The sequence below is a fragment of the Dermacentor variabilis genome, chromosome 6 (genome assembly GCF_050947875.1).
Source record: "Dermacentor variabilis isolate Ectoservices chromosome 6, ASM5094787v1, whole genome shotgun sequence".
NCBI classification, from domain to species: Eukaryota; Metazoa; Arthropoda; class Arachnida; order Ixodida; family Ixodidae; genus Dermacentor; species Dermacentor variabilis.
The window spans coordinates 39,180,064-39,199,855 of record NC_134573.1 but is presented as its reverse complement, the minus strand read 5'-3'; the positions used below and the strand labels follow the sequence as shown (position 1 = coordinate 39,199,855).

General features: G+C 47.6%; 1 long non-coding RNA gene across 1 annotated transcript in view; it reads right to left on the bottom strand.

Annotated features, from left to right (window-relative positions):
• LOC142584740 (uncharacterized) overlaps positions 1 to 19,792 on the bottom strand; it is an 89,654-nt gene that overhangs the window by 24,686 nt on the left and 45,176 nt on the right. Inside the window, exon 3 of the long non-coding RNA XR_012828922.1 lies at positions 4,629 to 5,030. This is a non-coding gene — a long non-coding RNA (uncharacterized LOC142584740). The remainder of the gene's footprint in view (positions 1 to 4,628; positions 5,031 to 19,792) is intronic.

Here is a 19,792-nt window from a genome sequence, read left to right as displayed (position 1 = left end):
AGGAGCACCTAATGCCCTGCACTAAAGCGGCTGCTTGGAATTGCTATCGGTGTAAAACGTGACCATGAATAGAAGTCAGTCTGGCGTAATTTTTGCGAGACAGTCTGACGACACACCAATCCTAAGGATAGAGCATAACGAAGATGTTTACGAGGTATCCTAAATGTTGCTTTAGATCCTCCACCTTCTGTTCAAGATGAACTATTTTAATATTTTCTTGCGGCAAAATGTTCATCTACCAGATGCTACACGTACCTTTGTTGTGCACTTCAATTCCCGTTTTACTTTTGGCAAGGGCGACAACATTACTTGTCTTCTCAATGAAATTTTGTTCAAGTTTCACGTCACACTGATATCTGAAACTTCGTGCTGAAACCGCTACGATGTCGTTCAACTGGAAGGCTATACCTCATTTTACTTGATCCGTTAGAGCAAGCGAGGAGGCGATGTCGCTCGTTATGCTAAAAATAATTATGATTACGAAGTGTTGCCAGATTTTTCATTCACAAGTCAGGACTGCGATATGCTAACTGTTAAGCAAACCAAAAGGGTGTTGCCGGTAATATACCGCACTCAGCACGGCAGTATCGATAACTTTTTAGGTTGTTTTGGTAAGCTCTTGAAATTTTGCTGAGTCGAAAATATTCATTTTTTCTGTGGAGGTGATTTTAGCATAAATATTCTAAGCATAAATAGCATAAATATTTTAGCATAAATATTCTGCAGGTGATTTTAGCATAAATATTCTGAGGTGCCTCATAATCAGAGAGTGGTTTTGGCACGTAAAACCCCATAATTTAATTTTAAGTATTCTGAGGGATAATAAGTATGTACACGACATAAAGAGACTACTACTTTCATCTGGCTTTACTAATCTGATTACTAAACGAATTAGGGTTACTCCTTCCACTTCGTCTGCCCTAGACCTTCTCATTACAAATATAGGCACATTGCACTGAAGCTTTTCAGAATAGACAGCAGCGCCTGAACACACAGCCTAACGAGGGGTAGAAGCACTTGCGATCGCTTATCGCGAGGCAAGACTGTCCAAGTTGGGAAAACGTCGATGTTTGCGACCGATGTGAGAAGTGTGAACAGTCGTCAGCTTTATCTCGTTGAAGCGCACGGAGTAATGCTCAGACCAGCGACGAAAAGTGGCCCCTGTCGTTTCGAATGGCGCTTCGTTTTCGTCACCTTTCTAGAGGCCGGTGGCGGGGACGCTAGGGCGAAACATGAGAATGTCGTGGCGCCCTCTTATTAGTGCGGGGTGCCCATATAAACGCTTTTATGTACTGCGGGTACAATTTCCTATGATATAAGTGAGTGTTGTCCAGTTTTTGTAGTGTATTCAATGAGTAACACTATAACGCAGGACGATTATTTACTTACTTATCAACACATCTCTAATGACGCGCTGGGTTTACTTATTAAGGCTGTAATCACGCACGATTAAAATTTTGTGTTAAGAAGAAAGGGCGTAAACGAAGCCTATAACGAGTTTCTTGAAGCCCTTGTGCGCATCTACACTGCGCGTTTTTCATTCAGACAGGTCAGATGTTCAAAAAGGATACAAAACCTGTTGATCACGAACAAGCACGCCAACCTGAGAAAAAGTAAAACCGCCTTTATCATACGTTCTGGCATTCGAGATCAGAAATTAAACTTAAGGAACTTAAGGCAGAAGAAATAGAATGAATAAAATACTAAGGCAATCGAAAATAGATTACGATCAACGTGTGTTTTCTGCAGTTAACAAAAAGCGTCCGGGTTCCTTTTGCAAAGTAATAAATAGCGTCTTAGGTCGTGAAACTAAAAATAAAATACCCAAGTCGATAACTCATAACTGCGAACTTAGCTGCAAAGCGTTACCTGGCCATTTTAATACTCATTTTATGAACGCAGGCATACTGCACAGCCATGACCCCCGAGTTGCTAATTCACTGATTAATAGTATTACAAAAACCATATTTATGGAAACACCTAGTGAACACGAGGTCTTTATAGCAACTATAAATTCAAATAACTGTAATTTATTAGATATCAGCATTTGCTAATCAAACCAATAAATTCGTTTTAAAACACTTGCCCTTCACTCGTGCGTTGGCTCATATATTCAGTTTAGCAACGAAGTCGGGGACTTTCCGAGATTGTATGAAACGAGCTAGAATACGGATGCTATTCAAACACGGTGACGTAAATAGGGTCTCCAATTACCGGCCAATATCTGCACTACCAATTTTTCCAAAGCACTAGAAAAAATTATTTCTACAGGCCTAGCAAAATTTCTAGAGAAATATGAAATTCACAATTTAGCTTTAGAAAGAAAACATCTACCGAGACAGCTCTTTTATCCCGGTAGGAAAGCGTTGCGCTAATTATATACAATGGAAATTTTGCCCTCTGGCTTTGCATTGACTTAAACAAGGCGTTTGATTGTCTCAATCATAATATTCTTATATCTAAGCTTTCAATGTGCGGACTTCGTGGCAATCCGCTCGCCTTGATGAAATCATACGTGTAAAATAGGACTGAATGTGTGTGTATTGATAACGTCCAATCTTCTTTCTTGTAAATTAAAGGCGGGGTGCCACAAGGGAGTGTTTTGGACCCATTATTATTAAACCCATATGTTAATGAGTTAATAAATATTGATGGTACCGTTAATTTCTTTGCATTTGCAGATGATAGCGCTTTACTCTTTACTGGAAATAATGCAAACGAACAAATTATTTGGTGTAACGCACTGCTACGTAAGCTGTCTGAGGGATCACAGTGAAATGAATCAGAATTCTGCTAAGACGAAAGCTGTATTTTTTGGAGCACTAAAGAAAAGCATTAAACTGGAACACACAAAACCTATTTAGACAAAAATACTCAGCTAGTTAACCAACAAAAAATACTTGATATAACTTTTTCATCTCCTTTAAATTCAGACGCTCATTTCAGTCAACTACGCAGTTTACTGCAGTAGCCAAGGTATTGGCGCACTGTGGAGTTCTCATGCCGGTAAAAACGAAGCTACAAATTTATCATGCATTCTGTACATTCCAATTTATTTACTGTAGTTTAGTGTGGGGTACCGCAACCCAAACGAACATGAATAAAGTAAATACGTTAGAAAAGGCGCTCCTCCGCCGCACTGCCAATACCGATCCTCGATCAAAGACCAACGCTTTGTCACAGAACTACTAAGTTATGTGGGTAGAACGATAGTACGAACACCGTGCTTTAGAGATATTTCCTTTTGCAATGGAAGAGTTAAGGAATTGACTTACATCCACAGTAACCCTGCAGCACCCTAAAATGCCAGCACATCTCAGGAACCCTGATCCTTGGTATATACCACACTTTCCCACTGAATAAAAGTTACTATCCATTAAACGCAAGTTTTCAAAAATCCTAAAATAATTATGTTCAGCCTACAAGTTTGTCTCGCAGGGAAGGGAAGATGTGTTTTGTTTACTTGTAAACATATATATTCATATATAACGATTCTAATTGTATGATCACCTTTGAATTTTATCTAAATCTTATCAGATATGCCTGAATGTTGTCTGTTTCTGTATTGCATGCCAGTTATCTTGTCATGAGGTTTATACGCTGCAATCGTTTACGCTACAGTGTACCGCCTGCTATGGCGCTGTCCTTTACAACAATGCCTCCTCCTGAGTCCAGCCAAGCTGCTTACGGGAGATTTTAGCCCGTGAGGACGTTTAGAGTTCATACTAGATGAATGAAGTTGAAGTTGAAGTTGAACTGCCTGGCTACATCTCAACTTTCTTGACAGAAAACTAGGATGCCTTCTCACAAATGCGATTGTGCAAACTGTATGACTCGTACAGCTTTAATACTATATTTAGGCAAACTTCCATTTGCAGATTTTGTAGCTCAGCTAGTTCCCAGCTATATAGTTTTCCAAGTCACCTTCATGGAACATGCTTATAACGAAGCGGTTTGAGGACAGGACACAGAAAAAACGCACACTGGACACTCGCCGAATTTCAACTCAGTTGAAGTTTGGTGACTGTCCTGTGTGCATTCTTTCTGTGCCCTGTGCTCAAAACGCGCAGTTATAAGTATGTTGCATCAAGCCAGCAACGAACTAGCCCATCTAAGTCTGTTATTTCCAAGTCATTGTTTGCATAATCTCACGTCTGGAGCTTCATCTTTTGTTTCGAACTTAAGCCGCTCCTCAAAGGGCCTTTCAAGACATTAAAACACCCGTAAAACTACAGATGACTGAATATGTATGCGACAATGGCACAGCACAGCTTAGCGTCTACTAAACTAGCCTGCAGTACTATAGCAAAAGCTTTGCGTACCTTCGTGTCGTAGTGACTGCTTCTCAGTAGCAAAGCCAGTGAAACTGTGGTTTCTCTGACAATTCTTTCATGATAACACAACAGATGCACAGCTTGGTCCAAAACAAGGCCCGGTATCGAAGCCCGTGCTACCAGGAGTGCATAAGCTAAAGCGAAAATTCTTGGAAATGTTACGTATAACCTGGGGGGGGGGGGGGGGGTATGATAATTGTTGCACCTGACAGACCTCTTGTGTGTTAATAATAATTCATGATAACCAGTTTTGTTCATCAGTACCCATAATTAGCACTCTGCATTGCCACTTACTTGAGGAGGTGTCTCCAAATTTCAGGTATATCCAAATGTCAGCTGGATTAAATGGAAGATCGTATTTTTTGACAAGGACCGTGACAACGAAGATATCGCTCTCTTGCTCAGCATTCTTAATCGTTCCATTGTATGTGGCGTTCCAACCTATTGTAGATATATAGCACGATACTGCGTCATCTCTGATATATTTGCAACCCTCTCGGGAGAGTTGATGACCAGGCGTGCTGCTTGTCCGCAATTTTCCATTTGTGAGGTTCAACTCAAAAACTTTCATTGGCTCTCTGGCTGTTTCGCTTGTTGCATTCAGGAAAAACTGCCGTGGGGGCAAATCAAGTTCAGCTTCGGAGGAAGATAAGTGCTCATAGAGGTATTGAAGACCAGTCATGTTTTCAGAAGGATCTGGAATGACGTCATTATGTAGCTGACTTAATGATTGGTCTCTCTTCTTGAACTACGAAAAAACGTGATGATAGCTTATTATCACTGAAAGCTTGCCTCAGTAGGCCACGTTTTACGCAGAAGTGCTGAAAAGGCATTTTCATAAGGTACTTAAGAAGTTTAGCAGGCAAGAGATTACTTTCTACACTTTTTGCAATTCCTATACAATTTCTCTAAGCCTAGGCCATCGCAATTTGAGCTATTTCGTATTGTAGGAGTTGTAAAAAAATACATCGTGATCCCGTGAATAAAGTTCCTTCAGACCAATGTCATGCACGCTTTGCTAAGTTTGTGTCCTAAAATAAATACAACTTCGTGAATTCGTCACTTTTGAGTTATGGGGCACATTCAGTGCGCGCTCGTACAGTTTGTGCGTTTTAGAGCGAGAGGCTGTAAGTTCAATGAAGGCTGGAACACATAATGTAAGGTGCCTGCACACGAGAAGATAAGCTCCATAGAGCTAAGTGTTGAATCACGGCTGCATTTTTATCTAAGGAACGCAAGCCTTTTTCATCGCAATTATGAGCAAGCGCTTTCACAGAGATGCGGCGCATTATTAATAATACTGGTGATTATGCTATTTATTAGTGAAAAGGCATTCGCAAATCCAATCAAATCTTTCACAGCGCATCCCAACTTCGTCGCCCGCGCCAGCGACTAATCAATAACATGAATTGTCATCGAAGCAGTCGTACAATGTCACAGGCAGCATCAGATCCAGAAGAGGCTGCTGCAACGATCTCGTGCTCATTTTCCTGTTCACCAAATAACGCAGTCATATCGCTTGCTTGTGCCGCATCCACAGAGTATTCATGGGAACTGGGCGCATTTTAACTGAATGCATGTTGCATTAGTGCCTTCCTTAAAAGAAATTCCTCGATGCAGGAGCGATAGATGGTGCATAAATGCATTCATACGCCCTAACGCTTGAGCGGCTTGATGCGTAAGATTGCGCCTCGCTATCACTAGACGGTTATCCGCCGAAATTCGCTTAAATCTTCCTGTATAGCTGAATACCACTAAAATATTGTCCTCTGTCGTCTTCTATATATTTTTTTAACTTTCTCTATAGCAAATCCTTGTGCTCTGTGATGGTCGTGATGGCGGTGTGGTGGGTGGTGGTAATCTTGGAATGGGCGCGATCAGCCTAGGCAACGAGGAATACAATTTCTCTTCATGTAGCGCCTGCTTCAATATCGGTGTCCACAATTTTTACAGCTTCTATACCTTTGTGACTCTTATAAAATGCAGCTGCATCATTCCCACACTTAAGACATGCAATCAGAAAGAGTGAAGTTTAAAACCCCTACGTTTCCTATTGTTTTAAATACTGAGACAAAAGACGCCGCGCTAGCGCAGTGGCTAAGGCTTTACTCATGTGAGCTCGAAATCGCAGATTAATAATGCCATCTCAGTTTCGGCACGTCTTCACTTTACTCTCGCCTATGTTTAATGCCATCCAACTATTTCCTTAATTTCTTTCACCCTAGTTGCTAATATTTACATGACAATGTTCTAAACAATACTGGTCAGGCATATAAGGTGATATGGTCTGGCTTGAAGTAATTATGATTGTCAACATTTCTGGGCCATAAAATAGTTCACAGAAGTTTGGAAGAAGGAGGTAGCCTGCCTTGATTGAATGCCTCACTAGAAACTACTGTTACTGTGAGCACCAAATCACAGTGTAGAGACAGCAACAAATTGCATGTGGCTAGGAGAGTTGCCTTGGTTCAATTCTCTGCAGCATTCTCCCCTTCATCGACAAAAAGAAAAAGTCGTAGAACTTTACTAGTCGTGTCCTCTAACTACGGCATTTCCGAAGCTCATTTCTGCAGTTATAATGTTACGTGCAGGTGATGAACAAGGATATTTACAATATATTGTTACGGAAGGATGAAAGAAGAGAGAGGATGAAGAAGATCGGACACGCCGGCTGCTGCGTGTTGTCGGCGGTCAGCCTTCTTAACTATTCTAACTCATCCTGTATATATATTGTAAATATAGTTTTTCTATACTCTCAACATCCCCGTAACATATTGGTGAGATTGATTGATTGATTGATTGATTGATTGGAAACATCTTTATTTGCAGGATATTCGTAGAACTCATGGGTGGGCTGCCTAGTCCAGTAGCCCACTGGTTACTGCTGCTGCGCTGGCCCTCCCCACCAGCCAGTGCTGACATTCAGGATCATCGCTGAGCAGAATAGCCTCCCACAGCTCTTTTGAGGGATTAGGAATGGGGTCAGCTATGGGGTTAAATTGGCAAGCCCACACCATGTAGTAGAGGTTAGCTACCTCTCCACACTGTGGGCATTGCGGGGAGTATAGTGTAGGGTACCAGTGGTGTAAATTAACTGGCGTTGGGTATGTATTAGTTTGTAGTCTCTTAAGAGTGTTCTCCTCTAACTTACTGATGGATTTATGTGGTGTTGGGTACTCCTTCCTGGCTGTTCTGTATGATGCGAGATTGTCAGCATACACTGCTAAAGCAGTTAGGTCGCAGCACCCTTCCCGGTCGTCAGGGGGGGACACCCGGTATAGAAGAGCTCTGGCATGCCAGTGAGCGGCTTCGTTTCCTCCTGATAGTTCCAGGTGACCGGGAAACCAGATGACTGAGTCTTGGGTGGGTGGATGCTTAGTCAGCAATGACAACCCTGACCTGTGAATTAATCCATTATTGAAGTTGCGACAGGCGTTCTGGGAGTCAGTGAGCACATCGGCGTTGGGGTTAGATGCTATAGCTAATGCAATAGCTGCTTCCTCTGCGTGAGTGGGGTTGGATGTTTTCATCGAGGCGCAATTCACCATCGATCCTCAAGGCGTTGAGACCACAATATCATCACTCCATTCTTTGGCCCTGCGGCGTCCACTTAGAGGGTGTTAGGTTGCTCGTCCCATTTCTTCTGCAGGGCTTCATCTCTTGCTTTTCTCCTTTCAATGTTACATGCGGGATGCATGTTCCGTGGAATGGTGTACACGGAACATGCATCCCGCAGGTGCGCAGTACCACGGCTGGAAACGGAGCTCTGCAGTGGACGTCGCATCGCCGTCCTCAACATGAATGACGGTGAGCACGCGGGCTCTACGTCGTTGCCGCTTCCAACGCCACCGTCGCCGCTACGTCGCTGTCGCCTTCGGTTGTTGTTGTGCAACCCGAGGATCCTGGAACTTTCTGCAGGACCGATGGGCCCGACGTTGAAGAGTGGGTGGCCATGTACGAACGCGTGAGTGGAATCATCATATGGGAGCCTGCGCTTATGCTAGCTAATCTGTTGTTCTACCTAAGAGGCACGGCAAAGGTGTGGTATGAAAACCACGAAGAGGAACTAACCAGCTGGGACCAATGCAAAGAGAAATTGACAGAGTTGTTTGGCAAACCAGCCGGCCGTGAAATTGCCGCAAAGCAGGAACTGTCCTCCCGTGCCCAATTCCCCACGGTCTGCTATGTCTCGTACATCTAGGACGTGCTGGAATTTGTCATAACGCCGATCACGACATGACAGAAGCTGACAAGGTCGGGCGTGTGCTTAAGGGCATTGCTGACGACGCATTTAATTTGCTCATGTGCAAGAGCTGCTCTACAGTTGACGCAATCTTTAAAGAGTGCCGACAATTCGAGCAGGCCAAAAGCCGACGCGTCTTCTAACCATTCGCCAGACTTCTCAATACTGCCGTAACGTCGACATGTCAAGACCAACACGCACAGCAGCATGCGTCACCTTCAGAGGATCTTTAGACGTGAACTGGATGCGATGGCGCCCGCAGCTTTCTGTTCGCGTAGCCCTGATGCTACCACATTTTCAGTTCTCCTCGTACAAGCCATTGTTCGCCAGGAACATGAAAACATTGGTTAACAGTCTGTGTGTGCTGTCGCCAATCCCAGAGCTAAGGAACGCCCTTCTACTATTTTCGTTCCGCATCGACGCTTCTCTCCACGTTATCGCAACCCGACTAAGCAGAGAACTGCGGATGACCAGCCGATATGTTTCATCTGTCGCCGCATTGGTGAAGTCGCCCGATACTGTCGCAACTCGTGGCTCTGAGCACCTCGCACGCCGACCAACCTGAGCCGTTTTGATGGAAATACCCGCTATGTTTCGCCCACCGCCGAGCCTAACAACGCCACCAACTCGGCTCGGAACACGTGGTACAGCCGCTCACCATCGCCGCGCGGACACCAGTCTCGTTCACCGCAAACACTTCGCCCTTCTTCCCGTTCGCCGCAGCCACGTGGCCTTTCGTCCCATGCGGCTTTTGGCAGCGCCCTTTCGGAAAACTAGGAACTGCAGTCCTCGGAGATAGTGATGCACTGCCGACTACTGCAGCAAATCCTCTGTCTGGGCCCGCAAGGAGAAGTATAATTGACGTAACATAGACGGCGTACCTGTTCAAGCACTCGTCGACACTGGAGCCCACGTTTCTGTGATGAGTGCTAGCCTACGTAGTTTTTTAAAGAAGGACTTCACCCCAGCAGCTGCCCGAGTCCTACGTGTGGCCGACGATGGCGTCCTGGTTGTTCTCGGAATGTGTACTGCGAGTTTAATTATAGCCGGCCGCCCTACTTCTGCTCTCTTTGCTGTGATCGACAACTGCCTTCACGACGTTATCTTGGATCGGACTTTTTGTCCACTCATTATGCTCTCATTGACTGCGCGACCGGCGTTCTTCAGTTAGAACTGCCTCAATTCGCCGATGCTCCGAGTATCGCCCCACCACGCTTGTGCTCGCTTCAAGATGTGCGTCTGTCACCCGAAGAAGTTAGTTAGGTCACTTTGACAACCCAGCCACAGGTTCCTGAAGGTGAATATGTGCTTCACCCCATCATCGACCTGCTTTTGAACCGGAACATTGCTGTTCCGCATACTGTGGTCGAGGTAAATAAAAACGACGTCGTTCTACCGCTTCTGAATTTCAGCCTGTGCCCTCAATTGCTTCCGGCCGGCATGTTCGTGGCCAGCGTTTATAGTGGTTGCCAAGTGGACATTGAGAGTCTGAATGCCGACAGTAGCTTATTAGCGCCAATAGCAGCTGACAGCTCTGGTGCCTTAATGGATGACTTCGCAAAAATGATTGCACCTGACCTCACCTCTGCACAGGCCACAGACACAGGATTCGTCCTTGAATCGTACAGTGACAGCTTTGATTTCGGTGACATGCCTTTAGGCCAAACATCTGTTGTTCAACACCGTACAAAAACTGGAGATACGAATCCCTTTGCCAGCGTCCCTATTGTGTATCGCATACTGAACGTCGAGTCATCCAATCAGAAGTGGACAAAATGCTCCGCAAAGAGGTCATCGAGCTATCAGCCAGCCCTTGGGCTTCTCCTGTCGTCCTTTTGAAAAAGAAAGATGGTACCTGGCGTTTCTGCGTCGATTATCGCCACTTAAGCAAGAACACGCGAAAAGGCGTCTACCCAGTACAACGCATCGACGACGCCTTGGACTGCTTGCACAGAGCTAAATACTTCTCGTTCATCGATCTTCGATCCGGCTACTGGCAGAATTCAGTTGATGAAATCGACCGCGAGAAAACGGCCTTCATCATCCCGGATGGCTTGTATCAGTTCAAAGCCATGTCCTTTGACCTATGCAATGCTTCTGCGACATTTGAACATATGATGGACTCTTTTCTACGGGAATACAAATGGACCACCTGTCTTTGTTACATTGACGACGTTATTGTTTTGTCTCCCACGTTCGGCAGTCACCTTACCCGCCTCGCTGCAATTCTTGTGGTCTTCCGGAAAGCCGGCCTTCAACTGAACTCCACGAAGTGTGAATTGGGGCGCCGTCAGATCACCGTGTTGGGGCACTTCGTTGACGCATTCAGTGTCCGACCAGATCCGCAAAAAGTTCGCGCCGTACGCAGTTTCCCTGTGCCACGTTCTGCCTCTGACGTGCGCTGCTTCGTCGGCCTGTGTTCCTACTTTCGCCGTTTCATCAAAAACTTCGGCAATGTTTCTCGGCTTTGACAGATCTTCTAAAGAAGAACACGCCATTCTCATGGGGCCCGGAGCAGGCTCACGCGTTCGCCGCTCTCATCCGGTTTCTGACCACCCCTCCCATACTTGCCCACTTTGATCTGTCCGCATCGACCGAAGTCCATACTGACACAAGCGGCTATGGTGTCGGCGCTGTTCTCGCCCAACAACAGAATGGTACTGAGTGCGTGATAGCTTACGCCAGCGGCCTGCTGTCACCTAGCGAGAGAAATTGCTCCAAAACCGAGCGGGAGTGCTTGGCTTTAGCTTGGGCTGTCGCCATGTTCCGGCCATATTTTTACGGCCGCATGTTTTCGGTCGTCACAGGCCACCACGCACTCTGCTGGCTGTCTTCCATATGGGACCCGACTGGACGGCTAGGTCGCTGGGCTTTGCGGCTCCAGGAACATTCATTTAGTGTCAGTTACAAGACTGGACGCTTCCACAAGGACGCTGACTGCCTCTCGCGTCACTCCGTGGATCCTGCCGATCCTGTTGCTCATGATCCGGTGGCTTGCGTGATGCCTTTGACTGACATGACTGACGTGCGTGCTGAACAACAACGCGACGCATCCTTGCAGTCCATCATCGCCGGAGTGCAATCTGACAGCACCGTCGGCACGTGCCGCCTGTTCGTGCTGCATGACGGCGTCCTCTTCCGCCGCAATACCCACTCTGATGGCCCTGAGTTGCTCCTTGTCCTTCCTCGTCATCTGCGACGCGTCGTTCTCGAACAATTTCACGATGCTCCGACGACAGGACACCTTGGAATTTTGCGTACATGCGACCACGTACGACGCCGGTTCTTCTGGCCGGGTCTCTACCGCTCTGTGTGTCGTTATGTCGCAACTTGCGAATTCTGTCAGCGCCAGAATACACCTCCCTTGGCACTTGTCGGACGACTCCACCTCATTGAAGTCACCTCTGAACCGTTCTTTCGCGTAGGCCTAGACCTGCTTGGCCCCTTTCCGACAACGACTAGAGGGAACAAGTGGATCGTCATCGCTACTGTTTTCGCAACACGCTATACGATAACAAAGGCGTGGCCGACTAGTTGCACAACTCACCCGCCGTGGTTGCTCAGTGGCTATGGGGTTAGGCTGCTGGGCACGATGTCGCGGGATCGAATTCCAGCCACGGCGGCCGTATTTGGATGGGGGCGAAATGCGAAAACACCCGTGTACTTAGATTTAGGTGCACGTTAAACAACCACAAGTAGTCAAAATTTCCGGAGTCGTCCACTACGGCGTGCCTCATAATCAGAAAGTGGTTTTGGTACGTAAAACCCCATAATTTATTTTTTTCGTTGCACAACCGACGTCGCCGATTTTCTCCTCCACGACGTCATTCTGCACCACCGTGAACCTCGACAGCTACTCACAAACCGCGGCCGCTCGTTCGTATCTCGAGTTGGCGACGACCTCCTCCGCTGTTGCCACTGCCTACCATCCACAAACGGACATTCTTACGGAAAGTATCAATCGAGCAATCACTGATATGCTGTCGATGTACGTCTGCAACGATCAGCGCGACTGGGACGCCACGCTGGCTTACGTGACGTTCGCGTATAACTCGTCCCGACATGACACCGCAGAATACTCACCCTTTTATCTCTTGTATGGTCGCGACCCAAACTGCCGTTCGACACCATTCTCCCATCTGGGCCGCGTGCTGCAACTGAGTACGCTCGTGAAATCATCGATCGCGCTCACATCGCACGTCCGGTCATTTATTTATTATCTCATTTATTAGCCTCGCAGCATATACAAAAAGAGCGTTGCGACCACTGCCATAGCGATGTTAAGTTCGCAACAGGTACTTGGGTGCTCCTCTGCTCACCATATCGTCGAGTCGGCCTCTCCCAGAAGCTTCTCTCTCGCTACACAGGGTCTTATGAAGCCCTACGCCAAGTTACCGGCCTAAATTACGAGGTTTCGCCGCTACACTTTGATGTATCCTCAAGTCAGTCGCCTATCGACGTCATGCACGTTTCGCGGCTAAAGCCATACTTCGCTTGTAATTCTTCGCCTGCCATGCGCCGAGACGGCGCTTCGCCACCCGGGGATCCTGTTACGGAAAGATGAAAGAAGAGAGAGGAAGAAAAAGATCGGAGACGCTGGGTGCTGCATGTTGTTGGTGGTCAGCCATCTTAACAATTCTGACTCATCCCGTATATATATTGTAAATATAGTTTTCCTATACTTGCAACATCCCCGTAACAATATTTTCACGCAGACCAACGGTCGCCATGATTTCGACCCTATATCAATACGGAACGCGTCTTCTACCTCCTCTTCAGTGCAGCCACACTGTTGTGGCTATTCCGTATCATCACCCCGGCAGTAGAAGCACAGTGCCGGTGCTGAAGCCACACATCAATGGTGAAAGGTGTGTGTGTGATAATATGTGGTACGCGGGAGTGCGAAACATACACATGAAGACAGTGCGCCGTGCGGTGGCGAAGAGGACAGCGACTCTTTTCAAATACCCGCAAGAGAGTCATCATCATCATCGACTCCAATTTGGGAGCGTCGGCAGTGGCGCCTCAAAAAGCGTGGCGCGAGAGTGTGGCCTGTGGCCCCGTGGCGTGAGCAGTGCGCGAGGTTCGGCGTCGGACGGAAAACAGCTTCCTCGTTGGGCGTCCGGCCCATAGGAGCTATCACTGCCCACGTCACTACGCCACACCCGAGTCAACGCTGTCGCCCACTGAGAGCTTATCTGAGAGGTTATCGCTCGGCAACTGTCCAGGAGGGCTGGCGGTCCTGAACTGGGCGATCGAGCGTTCGAGTGAGCGGCCACGGGGCTACTCCGCCAGCTGTTTACGCGACCCGGTGACTGCGGCCGTGAGCTCCAGAGCGCGAACCCCGCCGGAGGAAAACCGGGCACGCGGGGGCTCCCGTATATCGACTGTTGCGCAGGGCCACCTGAGCCCCGCGAGGTGGTCCGAGCCGGCTGTCCGACCCGGCCAGCCGACATTGCTGTCCGACTCCGCTGGCCGACATCGGTTGCACGAGGTCTCCGACACGGCGACACGCACTTCCGCCTGAACTGTAGGCCAATGATAATTGACCGATACATATATATAGCTGCATGTCATCTATGAGGTATTTTGGGGAACTGTCGCGTGTGTGGTGTGGACCGTTCTATTTGTTATGTGTGTCAATACAAGTCTGATGTGTGTTTTTGATTCTGCGTGCTGCTTCTACCTCTTTTTGGAGTAATCCTGTACCCAATAACATCACAGTGTGATAGGCGTTCAGTCTCGCTTCATTTGCTCCCCCTCTATGTCCCACCCACGATCTCATCCTGCGGCGCCTCTGCCAAGACCCCGCTACGCCCGCTCAACTTATCCTTCCCGCTGGCAATCTCGCTCGCCTCCGCCACACCATGCTCCTGCTGCGGCCTATTCGCAGAACCGCCGACCGGAAAACTAGACACTGCGCCTTCTGGAAGTGGGGCGGCATTGATGACATTGGCACAATATCCTCACTTGACCAAACCCACGAACAAGAATCTCTTGAACGTTCTTGTTGACAACGTCCCTGTGCGCGCTTTGATCGACGCCAGCGCACATGCGTCCATTATGAGTGCTGCTCTTCGTGGTGGGCTCATAAATGTCTCGACACCTTCCCCGAACCGAGCCGTACGAGTCGCGGACGGAGAGACTGTTGCTATTGTTGGCATGTGTTGTCCCCACTCACTATCGCTGTGAGAAACACCTTCGTTCTCTTCACCGTTATCGAGCATTGCCCGCACGAACTCATTCTCGGTCTGGATTTTCGCGCCACTGATTCTGCCCTCTTTCACTGTTCGGCAGGCTAACTTCGCCTTGCGTCTTCTTCCAGATCCTGTGCACCCGCTTCAAATTCGTTGAAGTTCCATGGATTTTATTCGCTCCCCGCCGATATCTGTAACATACGTCGACTTGTTCTCCACACCCGTTGTACCCGACGGCAATTACATGGTCGCACGAATTCCAGCCGTTATGCTTACACATGGCGTTATTGTTCCGCACATTCTTCTGACTATTACAGGCAACTGAACCTGCTTTGCCTTTGTCAATTTCGCGCTGACAGCGCAGGTACTCCCAAAAGGGATCTCCTTGGCTGAAATTAGAACTCTGCAGGATGATCAGATCAAGCCCTTCACAGTCGAAGACTGTTGCAGCTCAGCCCATGCCGCGACGTCATCCCACAGCTGTGGCGTAGACACGGCGAAGATGGTTTCCTCTGACCTTAGACCTGCTCAAGCTGAAGCTCTCTGTTCCTTCAATTTTGAGTGACAATGGACCTTTAAGCCGAAAGTCCGACGTCGAGACCCATTGCATAAATACTAGCGATGCAAACCCTATTCACCGATTTCCATTTCGTGTTTCCGCGTTGGGACGCGCTGTTACCCAACGTGAATTACGAAAGATGCTTGATAAGGACATTATTGAGCCTTCTTGTAGTCACTGAGCTTCTCCCGTCGTACATGTTAAAAATGAATTGAACTTGGCGCTTTTGTGTAGATTATCACCACCTGAACAAAATCACTAAAAAGCACGTTTACCCAATGCAACGTATTGATGATGCTGTAGACTGCCTGTACGAGCCACCTATTTTTCTTCTGTCCACCTACAGTCCGGCTACTGGCAGATTGCCATCGACGACATGGACTGAGAGAAGACTACATTTTTTACCCCTGGCGGTCTTGATCAGTTCAAGATAATGCCTTTCGGTCCCTGTAACGCACCGGCTGCCTTCCGATGAATGATGGACTCTTGCTTCAGGGACTCAACTGATCCACCATTTTGTGCAATTTGGACGACGTCATTGTGTTCTCGCCCACATTCGACACGCATCTGCATAGCATCTCAGCGATTCTTGACCTGGTGCGACGGGCTGGTCTCCAGTTGACCTCTTCTAAAGGTCACTTTGCTCGCCGCCAAACCACCGTGATTGGACACTCGTGGATGTAAGAGGTGTGCGGCCTGATTCGGAAAAATTTGCGCCGTTACGAGCTTTCCTTTCCAGAAGTCTACAAAGGGCGTTCACAGCTCCTTAGGGCTGCGCTCCAATTTCCGGTGCTTTGTAAAGGACTTTGTGACCATTGCACGTTTGTTTACCGATCTCTTGAAGACGTCCCGTTTTCTTGGGGTTCTGATCATGCCACTTTTCTTTGGCTTCTCATTACTCTCCTTACCTCGCTATCTCCACCAAATAACGCTACTTGTAGCTGATTAGCAAGGCTATTTACGATATATTTACACGTAGACCAACGGTGGCCAAGATGGCGCCCCTAAATCAATAGGGAACACGTCGTCTTCCTCCTCTTCAGTGGAGACACACTGTGGCGGCTCATCCATATCAATATCAAATAGAGATCATTTACCTGAAGCACAGTCAATTTCAGTATTTCGCTTGGTGAATTTCTTATTGAATTCCATTTTGGCCCTCTTGTTGAGGCCAGCGTACCTCTTCGGAGCATTGAGTTTGTAGCGCATGCATTGTCGGAAACTTAAGGTAGACAGTGTACAACCGAAATACCAAAGAGGCTTACATATGCCTCAGGTATGCGTTCTTGCCAACTCTCCCGAGTTTTCCGTAAGGTTTACTAATTCGACTCGTTCTAAAATTTTACGAATGTTCTCTTAATTATTACAAAAATTTTGACCTAGTAGTTCTGCGGAAACCCGCAAGGTGGAGAGAAGTAATGAATAAAGGGAAAATGAGACATCCACCCGTTCGTAGCTATTGCTACAAAGGAAACCCATACGGGTTCCTCGAAAGAAAAGCCTCATAGTTGAAGGAAAATTCGTCCTGGTCCGGGACTCGAACCCGGGACCACCGCCTTTCCGGGGCAGCCGCTCTACCATCTGAGCTAACCAGGCGGCTAGCAGATGGCAGAGCGAAGTCGAATTTGTCGACAACACGAAGCAAAGGTAAGAGTTTGACGTAGTAGTTCTGCGGAAACCCGCAAGGTGGAGAGAAGTAATGAATAAAGGGAAAATGAGACGTCCACCCGTTCGTAGCAATTGCTACAAAGGAAACCCATACGGGTTCCTCGAAAGAAAAGCCTCATAGTTGAAGGAAAATTCGTCCTGGTCCGGGACTCGAAGCCGGGACCACCGCCTTTCCGGGGCAGCCGGAACCACCGCCTTTCCGGGTTAGCTCAGGTGGTAGAGCGGCTGCCCCGAAAAGGCGGTGGTCCCGGGTTCGAGTCCCGAACCAGGACGAATTTTCCTTCAACTATGAGGCTTTTCTTTCGAGGAACCCGTATGGGTTTCCTTTGTAGCAATTGCTACGAACGGGTGGATGTCTCATTTTCCCTTTATTCATTACTTCTCTCCACCTTGCGGGTTTCCGCAGAACTACTACGTCAAACTCTTGCCTTTGCTTCGTGTTGTCGACAAATTCGACTTCGCTCTGCCATCTCCTAGCCGCCTGGTTAGCTCAGATGGTAGAGCGGCTGCCCCGGAAAGGCGGTGGTCCCGGGTTTGAGTCCCGGACCAGGACGAATTTTCCTTCAACTATGAGGCTTTTCTTTCGAGGAACCCGTATGGGTTTCCTTTGTAGCAATTGCTACGAACGGGTGGATGTCTCATTTTCCCTTTATTCATTACTTCTCTCCACCTTGCGGGTTTCCGCAGAACTACTACGTCAAACTCTTGCCTTTGCTTCGTGTTGTCGACAAATTCGACTTCGCTCTGCCATCTCCTAGCCGCCTGGTTAGCTCAGATGGTAGAGCGGCTGCCCCGGAAAGGCGGTGGTCCCGGGTATGAGTCCCGGACCAGGACGAATTTTCCTTCAACTATGAGGCTTTTCTTTCGAGGAACCCGTATGGGTTTCCTTTGTAGCAATTGCTACGAACGGGTGGATGTCTCATTTTCCCTTTATTCATTACAAAAATTTTCCGAAAAGCGTTTTCCTTGTCGGTCTACGACCGCACCCTGGAAAGTCCTCTAGTCGCAAAACGACACCAGAGGTATAACTGCTTGGACAAAACGACACCAGAGGTGTAACTGCTTGGAACTAGTTTGCTCAGACAAGTTCCAGCACCTGGCAAAATCGACAGCAGCAAAATTGTTTAAATTTTCACCGATATAAGAACAATGTGTTGCTTGTCACTTCCTCTTGATAAAACTTTGCTACTGCTTGTGTAATGTCCTTAAAGGTTATTATCCTTAATAGAGTGCCTATGTATCCTATAAAAGTGTGTGCTCGGGGTAAACTATAGAAAGAATAGAAAATAAAAGAATGCCCCAGAGAACCCATCCCATGATGATCATTGATAGTAATGCGCTTAGCATTGAACTAATATAGCGACACAACATATTGTCACCGTCAAAACCAGATATATACGAAGCCTGTACTGTAGCGAGATTCCTCTTTCGCCCTTCCCTAAAACACTCGACGCCATCTAGCACCCCACCGCGAAGCCTCTGCATGGCCTCAAAAATGTGTCGCAATTCGGTGCATACGAGTGCTAAGAATCGGGTTTTGCGGTAACCGAGACCCTCTCTCACGCTTCTTTCTGGACACGCTGCATCACCTAGTGACCTCCAAGATGAGAACAGTAGAGAGCCGGTGCCTGATGACACCGAGAATCGTCCCCTCTCTTGGCTGCACAGTCAGAGGAACGTACTCAGTGACACGTTTGCGAGAGCTTCGCTGTAAAGCGACACATACCAGCGCATTTGTGGTGCAGCCAACTAAAGCGTCGGCGTGCTGTACGTGAGGACCCTTTGTGACGTATGCTTGATTGCGTTCAGCTTCTGATAAATTTAAGAGATCATTTAATGCGTTCGCATTTTTAGGGTACTTCACGCACTTTCCTAGGGCTATGTATGTTTTTGTATAACCGTTTTCCCGCCTACCTGGGTCACTGGGAAGTCAGAAGTCGAATGGGTAGCGCGTCGGGATACTGCGCTGAAGTAACAGATTTCGAAATAAGCAGTCAGACCAATTTAGATCGCTGAGTATGTCACATTGTGTACAATGCGCCGCTCTTCAACAAACTTCTTTCACACTGACTTGGGTCACTCTAGATGCGGGACTGGGTAAGTACCACTATTCAGTTAAACTGTCTGATGCTGACTTGAGACACTGGCTATTTACCACTCGGTCTGTGCTGATCATCAATAAGCCTTTTTGATGCGAACTTCGATCACTGGGAACGTTCCAGTAGGTGTTTGCCACTCTTTAATGAATGTATTTGACCCCAACTTGGGATACTAGGTATTTGCCACTAGGATGGTGGTGCTCTACAATGACAAAAAAGGTCCTTTAAATTTCTCCGATGCTGGCCGAATAAAACCCACGTCACAAGGGTTCCTCAAGAATAGCAACCTGATACGATATCGAACTCCGTCATTAAGCAGTGGGTGGAGAGAGAGAAAAAGAAATCTTTAATGAGCATAAGGATGGCTTGATTTGCAGGAGAGCTTTCCTCTCCTCGGGAATCCATGCGCCGTCTTGCATTGGGTATGTGCTCCTCTTCCATGGACCTCTTGCCAATTTGGGTGACTGAGTGTGTGCCACTGAGTGTGTGGCAAGCGAGGGAACAATTCTCGGCATTCACCGGCACCGGAGGCCACGCCCGGCATTATTGGCAGCGCCACTAGAATTAATGCAGTGGCATCAGCGTATCCCGAAAGAGGCGCAAGAGAGGTTGATGGTTGCCGCGTGACGCGTCTCTCAACGTTCGCATGCACCTACACCCCATGCATTTCAGAGGTCACGCACAGACTTCGT